The sequence below is a fragment of the Rutidosis leptorrhynchoides genome, chromosome 5, assembly GCF_046630445.1.
Source record: "Rutidosis leptorrhynchoides isolate AG116_Rl617_1_P2 chromosome 5, CSIRO_AGI_Rlap_v1, whole genome shotgun sequence".
Classification (NCBI taxonomy): Eukaryota; Viridiplantae; Streptophyta; class Magnoliopsida; order Asterales; family Asteraceae; genus Rutidosis; species Rutidosis leptorrhynchoides.
Window position 1 is genome coordinate 242,577,508 of NC_092337.1, and position 16,010 is coordinate 242,593,517.

A 16,010-nucleotide genomic window follows, 5' to 3' on the forward strand; every position below is an offset into this window, starting at 1 on the left:
TATGCATGCATGTTGTTTATGAGAAATGGAAAATATGAAATCTTGTTGTCTATTATTATTACAATTTGATAAATATATAGGTTAAACCTATAACTCACCAACATTTTTGTTGACGTTTTAAGTATGTTTATTCTCAGGTGATTGTTAAGAGCTTCCGCTGTTGCATACTAAATTAAGGACAAGATTTGGAGTCCATGCTTGTATGATATTATTTAAAAACTGCATTCAAGAACTTATTTTGATGTAACATATTATTATTGTAAACCATTATGTAATAGTCATGTGTAACCGATATATTTTAGATTATCATTATTTGATAATCTATGTATTGCTTTTTAAACCTTTATCGATAAAATAAAGGTTATGGTTTATTTTAAAAACGAATGCAGTCTTTGAAAAATGTCTCATATAGAGGTCAAAACCTCGCAAAGAAATCAATTAATATGAAACGTTTATAATCAATATGAACGGGATATTTCGGTTGGTATCAAAGCTGGTATAACCGCGTCCATATGTGGCAGGTTAGCCGTAAAGGAGGTTCTCACAGTGTGACCTGTGGTGAAGCATTGGCTCTTACTCCTTGCGATCCCTTACGAGGGTTGGCAGTAGCCGAGAGGCAGGCCCTAAAATCAGTATCTGAGGTACACTCAGTGGTCGCCGGATAGTTAAGGCACTGGGTGGGTCGGTGGTTGTCCCCAACTGTATTTGAGTTGGTATCCGAGCGTTGGTCTTAGAGAACCAGAAAATTTGCATTAGTGTGTCTTATCGAGTTGGTTAGGATGCATTAGTAAGTCTGTACTTCGACCGTGTTTTCTTTAAAAACGATTGCTTAACACTTTTGTTGGAAACTATATATTGTTAACATGTAAATATTATGTGATATATTAATCTCTTACCATGTTTGGTATTATGTGATAGATGTCTACCTCTAGTACAAATCCCATCGACTCACCTAATAATAATGAATAGTCGAATATATTTTGGGAAGATTCACAAATTCCTGAAGAGGAACCGGAAGAAGAGGAACCGGAAGAAGAGGAACCGAAAGAAGAGGAACCGAAAGAAGAGGAACCGGAAGAAGAGAAACCGAAAGAAGAAGAAGTTTCGGGGGAGGAAATGATAAAAACTACATTTCTTGGCTAGAGTTGGTCAGAATTCATCGACACAATTATTTATGGAAAAATTAGTTTCTACAACATTTGAAGAACGTTCAAGGCATGCCTTAGTTTATAAAAGGCTTTCCTTTGATAGATGAGGTATATCACATTGGGGAGACCTTAAGTTACGCCGTGCTTTCTTTAAAGCATTAAGTGCGGGGAACCCAAATGCAATTGTTTGCTACGAGTTAAGAGCCTATTTTGACTCCACATATCCCAACATAAGACTTCGTTCTTTAGAAAGAGCTTCCAACATGCAACTTAAAGAAGCATGTTATGTTTACGTGTTAGTGATGTTCGCTTCTCACCAAATCGATAAAAAAATAAAGGATTGCAACTTCTAAATAAAACATTCCCACAAGTGACGGATTCAGTAGTTGGAGTGAGAAATAAGGTTTTTAGATTATTACGGGGCTGTTGGGATTACGTAACCCCCGTCCTTTTGAAAACGTTACAACGTGTTGTCTTGTCAACGGCCACAACGGTTATGTTCCACAAGACCGAGGATGGGAAATAGTGTTAATAAAACCAGAATGCATGACTTGTTTTCTGGACCTATGAATTACGTGTCTTTATTGACTTTGCCGAACGACTTACGTTAAACTAGAATGATCTTCATAACTACCTTGTATCAAAGTTATTGTATGGTACATTTTATGCTATATGTAAAATAGCGGTATTGTAATTTTGTAAAATATTGTATAAAAGTTTGAACGCGAAATATTATTATCAGTTTTTCATATAGAATTGTAGTAGTTGAATTGTATATTATCTACTAAGTATGAACTTAACGGGTAGGTAGTACCCGAATTAAAACTTATAAAACGCTAATATGAAGAAAAAGCTTTTATAAATGAGTTCATATTACGCTACGAAATACTATTAACTACTCTTAATATTCTATATGATTAACTTAATTCTTTTGGCTATTTTTTAAGGAAATGGCACCAACTACTCGACACACCATGAATGTGACAACCCGTCCTAATCCATCCGGATGAAGTCCATTTTAATTATAAACGATTCACAACAGTTGATTTCATCACGAGGTACTTGACCTCTATGATACATTTTACAAACATTGCATTCGTTTTGAAAAGACAATCTTTTATTACATCTAAAGTTGACAACATGCATACCATTTCATAACATATCTTACTATAATTGATTTAATGATAATCTTGATGAACTCAACAACTCGAATGTAACGTCTTTTGAAATATGTCATGAATGACTCCAATTAATATCTCTAAAATGAGCAAAAGCACAGCGGAAGATTTCTTTCGTACCTGAGAATAAACATGCTTTAAAGTGTCAACCAAAAGGTTGGTGAGTTCATTAGTTTAACATAAATAATCATTTCATAATATTAAGAGACTACAAGATTTCATATTTCCATTTATCATATACATACGTCCCATGCATAGAGACAAAAATATCATTCATATGGATTGAACACCTGGTAACTGACATTCACAATACGCATATAAGAATATCCCCATCATTCCGGGATCCTCCTTCGGACATGATATAAATTTCGAAGTACTAAAGCATCCGGTACTTTGGATGGGGCTTGTTGGGCCCGATAGATCTATCTTTAGGATTCGCGTCAATTAGGGTGTCTGTTCCCTAATTCTTAGATTACCAGACTAAAAAGGGGCATATTCGATTTCGATAATCCAACCATAGAATGTAGTTTCATTTACTCGTGTCTATTTCGTAAAACAGTTATAAAAGCAGCGCATGTATTCTCAGCCCAAAAATATATAAAGGGTAAAAAGGCAAATGAAACTCACCTAATGCATTTTGTAGTAAAAATACATAGAACAACATTGAACAAGTATAGGGTTGACCTTGGATTCACGAACCTATATCATTTGTATATTTATTAATACACATAATCATAATCGAACAACTTTATTTATTATATCTTAATTTATATATTATATATTTAATTTGTGTATATATTCAAAATCATTAATATCTATATAGTTATATTAATATATATAACTGATTTGTAATATATTAAAATACTTAATTTATTATTTATGAATATTTATATAAATTGTTAATATGATTAGTACATACTTATAACTTTAATAATATCTTTAAAACTTTTATTTTCATCATAATTTTAATGTTAAATATTGGTAATACTACTAATAATAATACTGATAGCTTTAGTGATAATAGCATGATGTTTGTTAATAATGAAAAAAAAAAATATTAATAGCAATACTAATAGTGGTACTATATTAATATTAATAATGTTAATATTTATAATGATACTTATGTTTGTATTATAAATAATAATTCTAATAATTATGAAATGGTATTAATACTAATGAAGATAATAATAATTTTAGTATTCATAAACATAGTAGTAATGATAATATCTATATTGATAATACTAATGATTCTAAGGTTTTTATAAAAAAATACTCCTACTGATTTTGATATAAATAATAATAATAACAATAACAATTTTAATGAATATATAATAATAATAATAATCTTAATCATAACCATCATATTAATAATAATACATATTCTATTAAAATAACTAAGTTCATAATACACATACACATAATAATAATAATAATAACATTAATAACAATAACATTAATAAATTATAACAATAATAATAATAATAATAATAATAATAATAATAATAATAATAATAATAATAATAATAATAATAATAATAATAATAATAATAATAATAAAATTGAAGACAACCTCCAATTGAAAAGGCTTTTAAAAAAAATGCCATCCCCGGGACTCGAACCCATGACCTCCCGCTCAACCGCAACCTCACTTAACCAACACACTGTTTATGTTTTTCCTGATATCCTCTCGACCCACTAACATTTATACAAATATTTGATTCCTAATTCTACTTCTTCTTCTTTAAGAACATCTATCCATTCGAGCTTGAATTTTTATAACAAAAGGGTTTTCGTTTTTGGTTCAGGAATTTCAGAGAAGTAAATTAACAACCATGTTGTGATTTTAAATAAATCAAACGCGAAAAGAAAGAAAAAAAAAATTATACAGCCTCTGCTGCTGTTCCACGAAAAAAAATATAAAATTGATTTTGAAATTGAAACCGTTTTAGACAGAAATTCCTAAATGAGATACGTTCTTAAACCTTCCTAGAATCTATAAAATTTAGCAATTCAATCCAAACTGAAACAGACAACTCGAATTTAATCGATGAACAATCTTTGACTTTTTAAGATGAAAACTTTGACTCAGAAATTCTTGCTTAATATTAGAAATTAAAGAATGAAACTTTGCAGAAAGTTTTTTTATAACATTCCTAACAAAACCACACTTACAGATTTTGAGAACAAATTCGAATTCGTGATTTTGCCAAAAATATATACATACAGAGCATATCGGGTTTTTTTTTATAAAGTTTGGTTTATTTGAACATAATTGAATCAGTTGTATGGCTTGTAAACGATAATTGATGATATAAGGTTGAATGAATACGTTAAAAAAACACAGAGTAATCGTTTGTTATTTATTCAATTATGTCGACATAAAATCAAATTTTTCAGTACAGATATAATAAAAAAATAAAGGTGAAATAGATAGCAACTGTGTTTGGATAAAACTGTTACTGGATTCGTTCTAGTACAGAGTTATAGATAAAATTCAACACCTACTAAAGATTAATAATGATAAAACAGATTCAGTATATAATCGCTTGTTATATTAAATTTACTAGTAAATACCCATAGTCACATTAATAATAATAATTCTATTAATAATAATAAATAATAATAAAAAATACTGATAATATCTGTATGTAGCTATGTATATACGGAGTGTATCTATATTACATTTATATACCGATTATATTTGTATTTATATAAGGTTTATATTAGATAAATTATTGATATCACTTTATTAATAAAATCTATTAATATTATTAATTTGATTAAGAATACTAATAATACTAATAATAATAATAATAATAATAATAATAATAAAATATAATAATACTAATAATGATAATGTCAATAATAATAGTAATAATCATATTAATAATAATAAAACTAACAATAATAAATTATAAAAAAACTATAATAATAGTTATAACAATGATAATATTAATTTTATTAATGATAATATTATTTATTTTTAACTGTTCAATATAATAATTATATCTAATAATATCACTAATATTAATCATAATAATTAAAATTTCAACTTTACTACTGGTTATAATAATAATGATGTTAACAACGATGACAATATTATTAGTAATTATAATAACTCAAATGTATCGAATCTCATATAATGGGTTTTAATAATATTATTAATATTGAATATAAATATATAATAACTATACTGGTAACTACATTTAATATAATATCCAATATTATATTGTATGATAATATTTATTTAATATTTATATATTACAACTAATTATAAATTATATATATATTTGTATGTATTCATTTTAATAGTAACTTAATTATTTTATTTAACATTTTACATTCTTAATTCCAATTAATTAAAGTGTATTTTATTAATTCAATTTATTATATATATACACTTTCATTTATATTTATATATATTTACATTTATACATATAAGTATACATATTTAATTATATACAATTGTTCGTGAATCTTCAGGAACAGTCGAAGGTCAAATGAATATATGAAAACAGTTCAAAAATTTTGAGACTCAATATTACAGACTTTGCTTATCATGTCGAGATCATATGAAATTAAGTTTAAATTTGGTCGAAAATTTCCGGGTCACTACAGTACCTACCCGTTAAAGAAATTTCGTCCCGAAATTTGAGTGAGGTCGTCATGGCTAACAATAAACATGTTTTCCTGACGAATATGAGCTGATAAATAGAGTTTTATCATTATTGAATAATACAAATAAAATAATTCGATTACTCGAAGAGTACGAGTGAAGTTATCACTTAATAGTGAAATGAGATAGACAAGTTTCATCATAACTCTTCACTAATCATGGTTGAAATCTGGAATTCAAGGGATTTCAAAGAAAATCTTCGAAATCTAAAAGATTTGATTCTTCGATGAATAAAGAAATTAATATCTCTATAATTAAATACGGTGATCTGCCTTGATTACTCTGTCTGATATTCCCATTATAAATTAAACTCTTTCGGTCCATTATTCTCACCATTCTTATACTTTCTTTCTTAGTTCATACATCCAAAAGATTGTGAAAAAAAAAACTTAATCCAGTTCTAATCCTTGATATTTTTGTTTTCTAATTATCTTTTCTGTCATCCTTCTTTTCAATCTTCCACCAGAGGAATCTGATTACTTCTACTATTACCTTGGGGTGATACTATTCTTAATTATACCGTGTCTTTATATTGCTATTCGTATTAATATCTACGGTTTGTAACTTCCGTGTTATTATTGGGCTTTATATTTTCTCTTATATTTTGGAGCTCCTTGCCTTTTTATTATCTTCTCGACCTCTAGTAAAGTGAGTAACGGCCCAGAATTCATAAATTTGAAGTTTCGAATGAACATCGTGTTCTTAAACAAGAAGGAACGTATTAGAATAGAACTATCAAGAATATATTTTCACTTTACTGAGAATAGAACTATCAAGAATATATTTTCTTGATATGTTCAGAAGTTAAGTAGAATGAAAGAGTTATGTAACTTGGCACGTGATGACGTTAGGATCTATGAATCATCACGTCCCATTAGAAACTCAGCATGACTTACTGTAATATAATCACGTTGATCAAGTGTCATTATATTATACTAACTCATGCATCAGTTCCCAACAGTACTTCAATAACATTCATATTTTAAGCTCGAAAGTTTACAGAATATAGAAACTAACAGTTTCTATATGATGTAATACTGATAGCACGAAGAGATTAATGATTTCAGATAAGATTAGTTATGAAAATATATTCAGAAATATCGAGGATGTTTATAATGAAAGATACGATAATATCTCGGAATATCTAAGATCAGAGGATAATAGAAACTATTGTCCGCAAGGGTTTAGAGTAAAGAGCAAGGTATTCGCTAAAGACTTTAGCAGGCATTGAATCATTTGGATTCTTTGAAGTCAAACTTATTCTTTGTGATTAGTCCACTGCTTTCTTCATAGTTTTGCATAATCTGCTTTTTGGTACTAAATTTTCTATTGAATGTTTCCAATATAATGATACACAGGAAGCACGAAAAGGTATATAATTTCGGACCAGAATATTTATGAAAATATCCTCAGAAATATCGAAGATATTGATGATGATATTTTGGAATTTCTAAGTTCGAGGGTTGATAAGGAAGATTTTCCGCAAGATTTTAACATGAGTACGGAGCAAGATATTCGTTGAAGGTTTCATCGAATCTAGAATTACCTGAGTTCTTTGAATATAGGGTTTGGTCCTTGTTTTTATCCTTGGTCTCCTTCATAGTTACCTCAATCCATTTTTTTTTCAGTACCAAATTTTCTATCGAGCGTTCCCAACACTCCATTTTTTTATCATCAAACTCTTGGCCATTTAGGCCATCTACAAGTTTACTGGTTCCTCTGCATTTAATGCTACCATATCTGAATCGTCAGTTATCAATCTGAGGTGGTTTCAGGAGAATTGTGTTTTTAGATGATTAAACACTGATTTTTGGTAGTTGGTATGGCAATTCTCGTTACAAGATGCGTATGAGTAGATGATGAGACTTCAATAGATAATTATATTGATTTGTCGGAGAGATTTAAACCAAGGAGCAACGAGGTTGCTGGTACGTCTGCTGGTAATATGATGGAATATAAAAGGTTCCTCGGTAATAGTAAAAGAGCACGCATATATATATCAAAGTTATAATAAGGTTAATCCAAATGAAAAGTCGAAGTTGACTTGTTGGAGCTGTGACAAAATTTACTAATTTGAAAAGGGATTGCAAAGTTATTTTCGGTAATAACAACGCCAAAGGAGCTAGCACAAATACGTGTTAAACGTTTACTCAGGTTCCTAGTGTTTTCAGATGCATAATTATATGCATAAGTTCTTCCTTTCGTAGATGAAGTGCGGTTGGTTCATCCTCTCGATTGAGGTGTTTTCAAGAGTCATGAAAGATTTTGAACGCAGATTGTAATTGTCAAGATACAAATGAGGTTTAAGATGAAATCAAGTGGCAAACTTGAAGAATTGTTTAGTTTCATATGTTATAATCAATATTTTAATTCATTTTAATTGTCCAATGTCGGCAGTTCACAGTTGATAGTCCATAATTACTAGTCCAATAATTCATATATAGCTTAATATATAATATTCGAATTAATTAATACGTATCGTGACCTGTGTACATGTCTCAGACTCGATCACAACTAAAATTATATATATTATTGTAGAATCAACATCAACCATGTATAGAGAACTCGATCATTACTGCATATAGAGTGTCTATGGTTATTCCAATAATATATATAAATGCGTCGATATGATATGTCAAAACCTTGTATACGTGTCCCGATATTTAAAGTGCGTAAAATAAATACAGAAATTAAATGACGATAAATAAAATTGCTAGAATATAAATTGTGATAAATAAACTGCGATAAATAAATTGCGATAATTAAATTGCGATAAAATAAAATGTAATACGGAATTAATAGTTAGCTAGGAATAGTTAGCTAGGATCTTGTTAGCGTGGTTTCTTAACAAAATTTCATATTGCTAATTAGTCTGTTTCTAATCAATTTTTATTGTGTCCATTATTTCTTCATTATGCCACTTGTTGGATTCTGATAGATCAAAATCCAAATATTAAATTGAATTTGAATGAAAATAGTTATTCTTTGGTGAACGGATACGTAAATCGGTGGTTGTAAATAGGATAGTAAATGATCGTTGAATCAAATTCGAAGAATGTACAGTGTAACTTATTAATGTGAAATCTAAATATTCCTCGGGTATTACCTACCCGTTAAAATATTTTCACCATTAACAGTTTATACGAAAGAATTTTTAATTACAATCTTTATGAAACAATATATATACATATATATTTTCTTCAGACGTAATCATGGATTTAATGAGTCAATGTGATATTAAACACATTATATGGCTAGAACTAGAGTACATAATATCTAAAACATTAGAGATTACATAATCACCATGAAGGACGACGATAGTTTATGTAGAACGATTCGTAGAAAGATGATTATGCTTGGGGTATAGATTGCGAGGTTGAGACGTGTGATGATGTTGTCGTTGTTGATACTGGTTATGCTGCTGGTGCTGCTGATGGTGGTACTATTGATGCTGTTGATGTTGCTGAAGCTGGTACGTTTTGCACTATATTTTCCAAGGCTACAACTCGGGCGCGAAACTCGTTGACTTTTATTACTCCGGGATGATTGTCGGTAGGAACGAGCGAATGAATAAGGTTTAGAATTGTGGATAGAATATAATTATGATGAGCTACTCTGGAAATGATGCTGAAAATGGTGTTTCAGATAGGTTAGCCGGTAAGTGCTTCAAGTTCTTTGCCAGTCGGTGATTTCGGTTGGTGGAAGGGATCGCCTTCTGCGCGTCTCCATTGATTAAGTCGACTAGAACCCATCAGATGAATTAGGGATGGTTGATTGATTGATTCATTCTGGTGACACCGCTCTCGGAGCTTAGGTGAATATCCATGTCAAAATAGCTGTCGGAATAACTATCAGAATAGCTATCGGAATCTGAGGGACTCGAACTGGTTGAGGGATTCATATCGTACGATCAAATGAAGGATTTTCGATAAGAAATAGATTATAGGATATAGATTAGTACCCTGCAATACATAATTTACATATGCATATATCATACTAAAATCTCATAAGTTACGGAGGAATCTACGGAAACTGACAGGCAAAGTCTACAGTAACAGATACGCTAAGATATGAATAATCAGATACGCTAAGATATGAATTTATCTATACACTGTCTATGCAAGTCAAGGCAGCAAGACATGTTTAGACTAAGAATGATAAGCAGGTAATTTCCTAAGGATGATAAGCAGATGATTTCCGACTAGGAATGATAAGCAAAACTTTTGACATGCAGACACGGTCGAAGTCCAGACTCACTAATGCATCCTAACTACTTATCTGTTATACACACTAATGCAGACCTGGTTCGCTAAGACCACCGCTCTGATACCAACTGTGACGACCCGTCCTAATCCATCCGGACGAAGTCCATCTTAATTATAAATGATTCACAACAGTTGATTTCATCGCGAGGTACTTGACCTCTATATGATACATTTTAAAGACATTGCATTCGTTTTGAAAAGACAATCTTTCATTACGTCTAAAGTTGAAGACATGCATACCATTTCATAACATATCTTACTATAATTGATTTAATGATAATCTTGATGAACTCAACGACTCGAATGCAACGTCTTTTGAAATATGTCATGAATGACTCCAATTAATATCTCTAAAATGAGCAAAAGCACAGCGGAAGATTTCTTTCGTACCTGAGAATAAACATGCTTTAAAGTGTCAACCAAAAGGTTGGTGAGTTCATTAGTTTAACATAAATAATCATTTCATAATTTTAATAGACCACAAGATTTCATATTTCCATTTATCATAAACATATGTCCCATGCATAGAGACAAAAATATCATTCATATGGATTGAACACCTGGTAACCGACATTCACAATATGCGTATAAGAATATCCCTATCATTCCGGGATCCTCCTTGGGACATGATATAAATTTCGAAGTACTAAAGCATCCGGTACTTTGGATGGGGCTTGTTGGGCCCGATAGATCTATCTTTAGGATTCACGTCAATTAGGGTATCTGTTCCCTAATTCTTAGATTACCAGACTAAAAAGGTACATATTCGATTTCGATAATCCAACCATAGAATGTAGTTTCATTTACTCGTGTCTATTTCGTAAAATAGTTATAAAAGCAGGGCATGTATTCTCAGCCCAAAAATATATAAAGGGTAAAAAGGCAAATGAAACTCACCTAAACCATTTGTGAAAACGACGGCTCGTATTAGAGGAACACCATATATTCCTAGAAAATTATCAAAACGAAACAAGTCTGAAGAGGAAGAAACGAGTGAGTCGGAATAGAGAGTTGTAATCATGTTGTGTAATATATGTATTATAGTATGCTTGTACCTTGATGTTATATGTAAAAATTGTTTGTATTGCTTGTTAATTATCTTTTACGAATCTAACCCTCGTCTATTTTACAGTATAAAAACACAAAATGGCTGTTAAGGAAAGACAACCGAAAATTTTATAAGACTTACCAGGGGATATGATTGATGAAATCTTGGCTAGAGTTGGTCAGAATTCATCGGCACAATTATTTATGGAAAAATTAGTTTGTACAACATTTGAAGAACGTTCAAGGCATGCCTTAGTTTATAAAAGGCTTTCCTTTGATAGATGAGGTATATCACATTGGGGAGACCTTAAGTTATGCCGTGTTTTCTTTAAGGCATTAAGTGCGGGGAACCCAAATGCAATTTTTCGCTACGAGTTAAGAGCCTATTTTGACTCCACATATCCCAACATAGGACTTCATTCTTTAGAAAGAGCTTCCAACATGCAACTTAAAGAAGCATGTTATGTTTACGTGTTAGTGATGTTCGCTTCTCACCAAATCGATAAAAAAAACAAAGGATTGCAACTTCTAAATAAAACATTCCCACAAGTGACGGATTCAGTAGTTGGAGTGAGAAATAAGGTTTTTAGATTATTACGGGGCTGTTGGGATTACGTAACCCCCGTCCTTTTGAAAACGTTACAACGTGTTGTCTTGTCAATGGCCACAACGGTTATGTTCCATAAGACCGAGGATGGGAAATAGTGTTAATAAAACCAGAATGCATGACTTGTTTTCTGGACCTATAAATTATGTGTCTTTATGGACTTTGCCGAACAACTTACGTTAAACTAGAATGGTCTTCATAACTACCTTGTATCAAAGTTATTGTGTGCTACATTTTATGCTATATGTAAAATAGCGGTATTGTAATTTTGTAAAATATTGTATAAAAGTTTGAACGCGAAATATTATTATCAGTTTTTCATATAGAATTGTAGTAGTTGAATTGTATATTATCTACTAAGTATGAACTTAACGGGTAGGTTGTACCCGAATTAAAACTTATAAAACGCTAATATGAAGAAAAAGCTTTTATAAATGAGTTTATATTACGCTACGAAATACTATTAACTACGCTTAATATTTTATATGATTAACTTAATTCTTTTGGCTATTTTTTAAGGAAATGGCACCAACTACTCGACACACCATGAATGTGACGACCCGTCCTAATCCATCCGGATGAAGTCCATTTTAATTATAAACGATTCACAACAGTTGATTTCATCACGAGGTACTTGACCTCTATATGATACATTTTACAAACATTGCATTCGTTTTGAAAAGACAATCTTTCATTACGTCTAAAGTTGACGACATGCATACCATTTCATAACATATCTTACTATAATTGATTTAATGATAATCTTGATGAACTCAACGACTCGAATGCAACGTCTTTTGAAATATGTCATGAATGACTCCAATTAATATCTCTAAAATGAGCAAAAGCACAGCGGAAGATTTCTTTCGTACCTAATAATAAACATGCTTTAAAGTGTCAACCAAAAAGTTGGTGAGTTCATTAGTTTAACATAAATAATCATTTCATAATTTTAATAGACCACAAGATTTCATATTTCCATTTATCATAAACATACGTCCCATGCATAGAGACAAAAATATCATTCATATGGATTGAACACCTGGTAACCGACATTCACAATACGCATATAAGAATATCCCCATCATTCCGGGATCCTCCTTCGGACATGATATAAATTTCGAAGTACTAAAGCATCCGGTACTTTGGATGGGGCTTGTTGGACCCGATAGATCTATCTTTAGGATTCGTGTCAATTAGGGTGTCTGTTCCCTAATTCTTAGATTACCAGACTAAAAAGGGGCATATTCGATTTCGATAATCCAACCATAGAATGTAGTTTCATTTACTCGTGTCTATTTCGTAAAACAGTTATAAAAGCAGCGCATGTATTCTCAGCCCAAAAATATATAAAGGGTAAAAAGGCAAATGAAACTCAACTAATGTATTTTGTAGTAAAAATACATAGAACGACATTGAACAAGTATAGGGTTGACCTTGGATTCACGAACCTATATCATTTGTATATTTATTAATACACATAATCATAATTGAACAACTTTATTTATTATATCTTAATTTATATATTATATATTTAATTTGTGTATATATTCAAAATGATTAATATCTATATAGTTATATTAATATATATAACTGATTTGTAATATATTAAAATACTTAATTTGTTATTTATGAATATTTATATAAAATTGTTAATATGATTAATACATACTTATAACTTTAATAATATCTTTAAAACTTTTATTTTCATCATAATTTTAATGTTAAATATTGGTAATACTACTAATAATAATACTGATAGCTTTAGTGATAATAGCATGATGTTTGTTAATAATGAAAAAAAAATTTATTAATAGCAATACTAATAGTGGTACTATATTAATATTAATAATGTTAATATTTATAATGATACTTATGTTTGTATTATAAATAATAATTCTAATAATTATGAAATGGTATTAATACTAATGAAGATAATAATAATTTTAGTATTCATAAACATAGTGGTAATGATAATATCTATACTGATAATACTAATGATTCTAAGGTTTTAATAAAAAAATACTCCTACTGATTTTGATATAAATAATAATAATAACAATAACAATTTTAACTAATATATAATAATAATAATCTTAATCATAACCATCATATTAATAATAATACATATTCTATTAAAATAACTAAGTTCATAATACACATAATAATAATAATAATAATAATAATAATAATAATAATAATAATAATAATAATATTAACATTAATAATAATAACAACAATAAATTATTACAATAATAATAATAATAATAATAATAATAATAATAATAATAATAATAATAATAATAATAATAATAATAATAATAATAATAATAATAATAATAATAATAATAATAATAATAATAATAATAATAATAATAATAATAATAAAATTGAAGACTACCTCCAATTGAAAAGGCTTGTAAAAAAAACGCCATCCCCGGGACTCGAACCCATGACCTCCCGCTCAACCGCAACCTCACTTGACCAACACGCTGTTTATGTTTTTAACGATATCCTCTCGACCCACTATCATTTATACAAATATTTGATTCCTAATTCTACTTCTTCTTTAAGAACATCTATCCATTCGAGCTTGAATTTTTATAACAAAAGGGTTTTCGTTTTTGGTTCAGGAATTTTATAGAAGTAAATTAACAACCATGTTGTGATTTTAAATAAATCAAAGGCGAAAAGAAAGAAAAAAAAAATTATACAGCCTTTGCTGTTGTTCCTAGTAAAAAAAAATATAAAATTGATTTTGAAATTGAAACTGTTTTAGACAGAAATTCCTAAATGAGATACGTTCTTAAACCTTCCTAGAATCTATAAAATTTATCAATTCAATCCAAACTGAAACAGACAACTCGAATTTAATCGATGAACAATCTTTGACTTTTTAAGATGAAAACTTTGACTCAGAAATTCTTGCTTAATATTAGAAATTAAAGAATAAAACTGTGCAGAAAGTTTGTTTATAACATTCCTAACAAAAACACACTTACAGATTTTGAGAACAAATTCGAATTCGTGATTTTGCCAAAAATATATACATACAGAGCATATAGGGTTTTTTTATATAAAGTTTGGTTTATTTGAACATAATTGAATCAGTTGTATGGCTTGTAAATGATAATTGATGATATAAGGTTGATTGAATATGTTAAAAAAAACACAGAGTAATCGTTTGTTATTTATTCAATTATGTCGACATAAAATCCAATTTTTCAGTACAGAAATAATAAAAAAATAAAGGTGAAATAGATGGCAACTGTGTTTGGATAAAACTGTTACTGGATTCGTTCTAGTACAGAGTTATAGATAAAATTCAACACCTACTAAAGATTAATAATGATAAAACAGATTCAGTATATAATCGCTTGTTATATTAAATTTACTAGTAAATACCCATAGTCACATTAATAATAATAATTCTATTAATAATAATAAATAATAATAAAAAAATACTGATAATATCTGTATGTAGCTATGTATATACGGAGTGTATCTATATTACATTTATATACCGATTATATTTGTATTTATATAAGGTTTATATTAGATAAATTATTGATATCATTTTATTAATAAAATCTATTAATATTATTAATTTGGTTAAGAATACTAATAATACTAATACTAATAATAATAATAATAATAATAATAATAATAATACAATATACTAATACTAATAATGATAATGTCAATAATAATAGCAATAATAATATTAATAATAATAAAACTAAAAATAATAAATTATAAAAAAACTATAATAATAGTTATAACAATGATAATAATAATTTTATTAATGATAATATTATTTATTTTTAACTGTTCAATATAATATTTATATCTAATAATATCACTAATATTAATCATAACAATTAAAATTTCAACTTTACTACTGGTTATAATAATAATGATGTTAACAACGATGACAATATAATTAGTAATTATAATAACTCAAATGTATCGAATCTCATATAATGGGTTTTAATAATATTATTAATATTGAATATAAATATATAATAACTATACTGGTAACTACATTTAATATAATATCCAATATTGTATTGTATGATAACATTTATT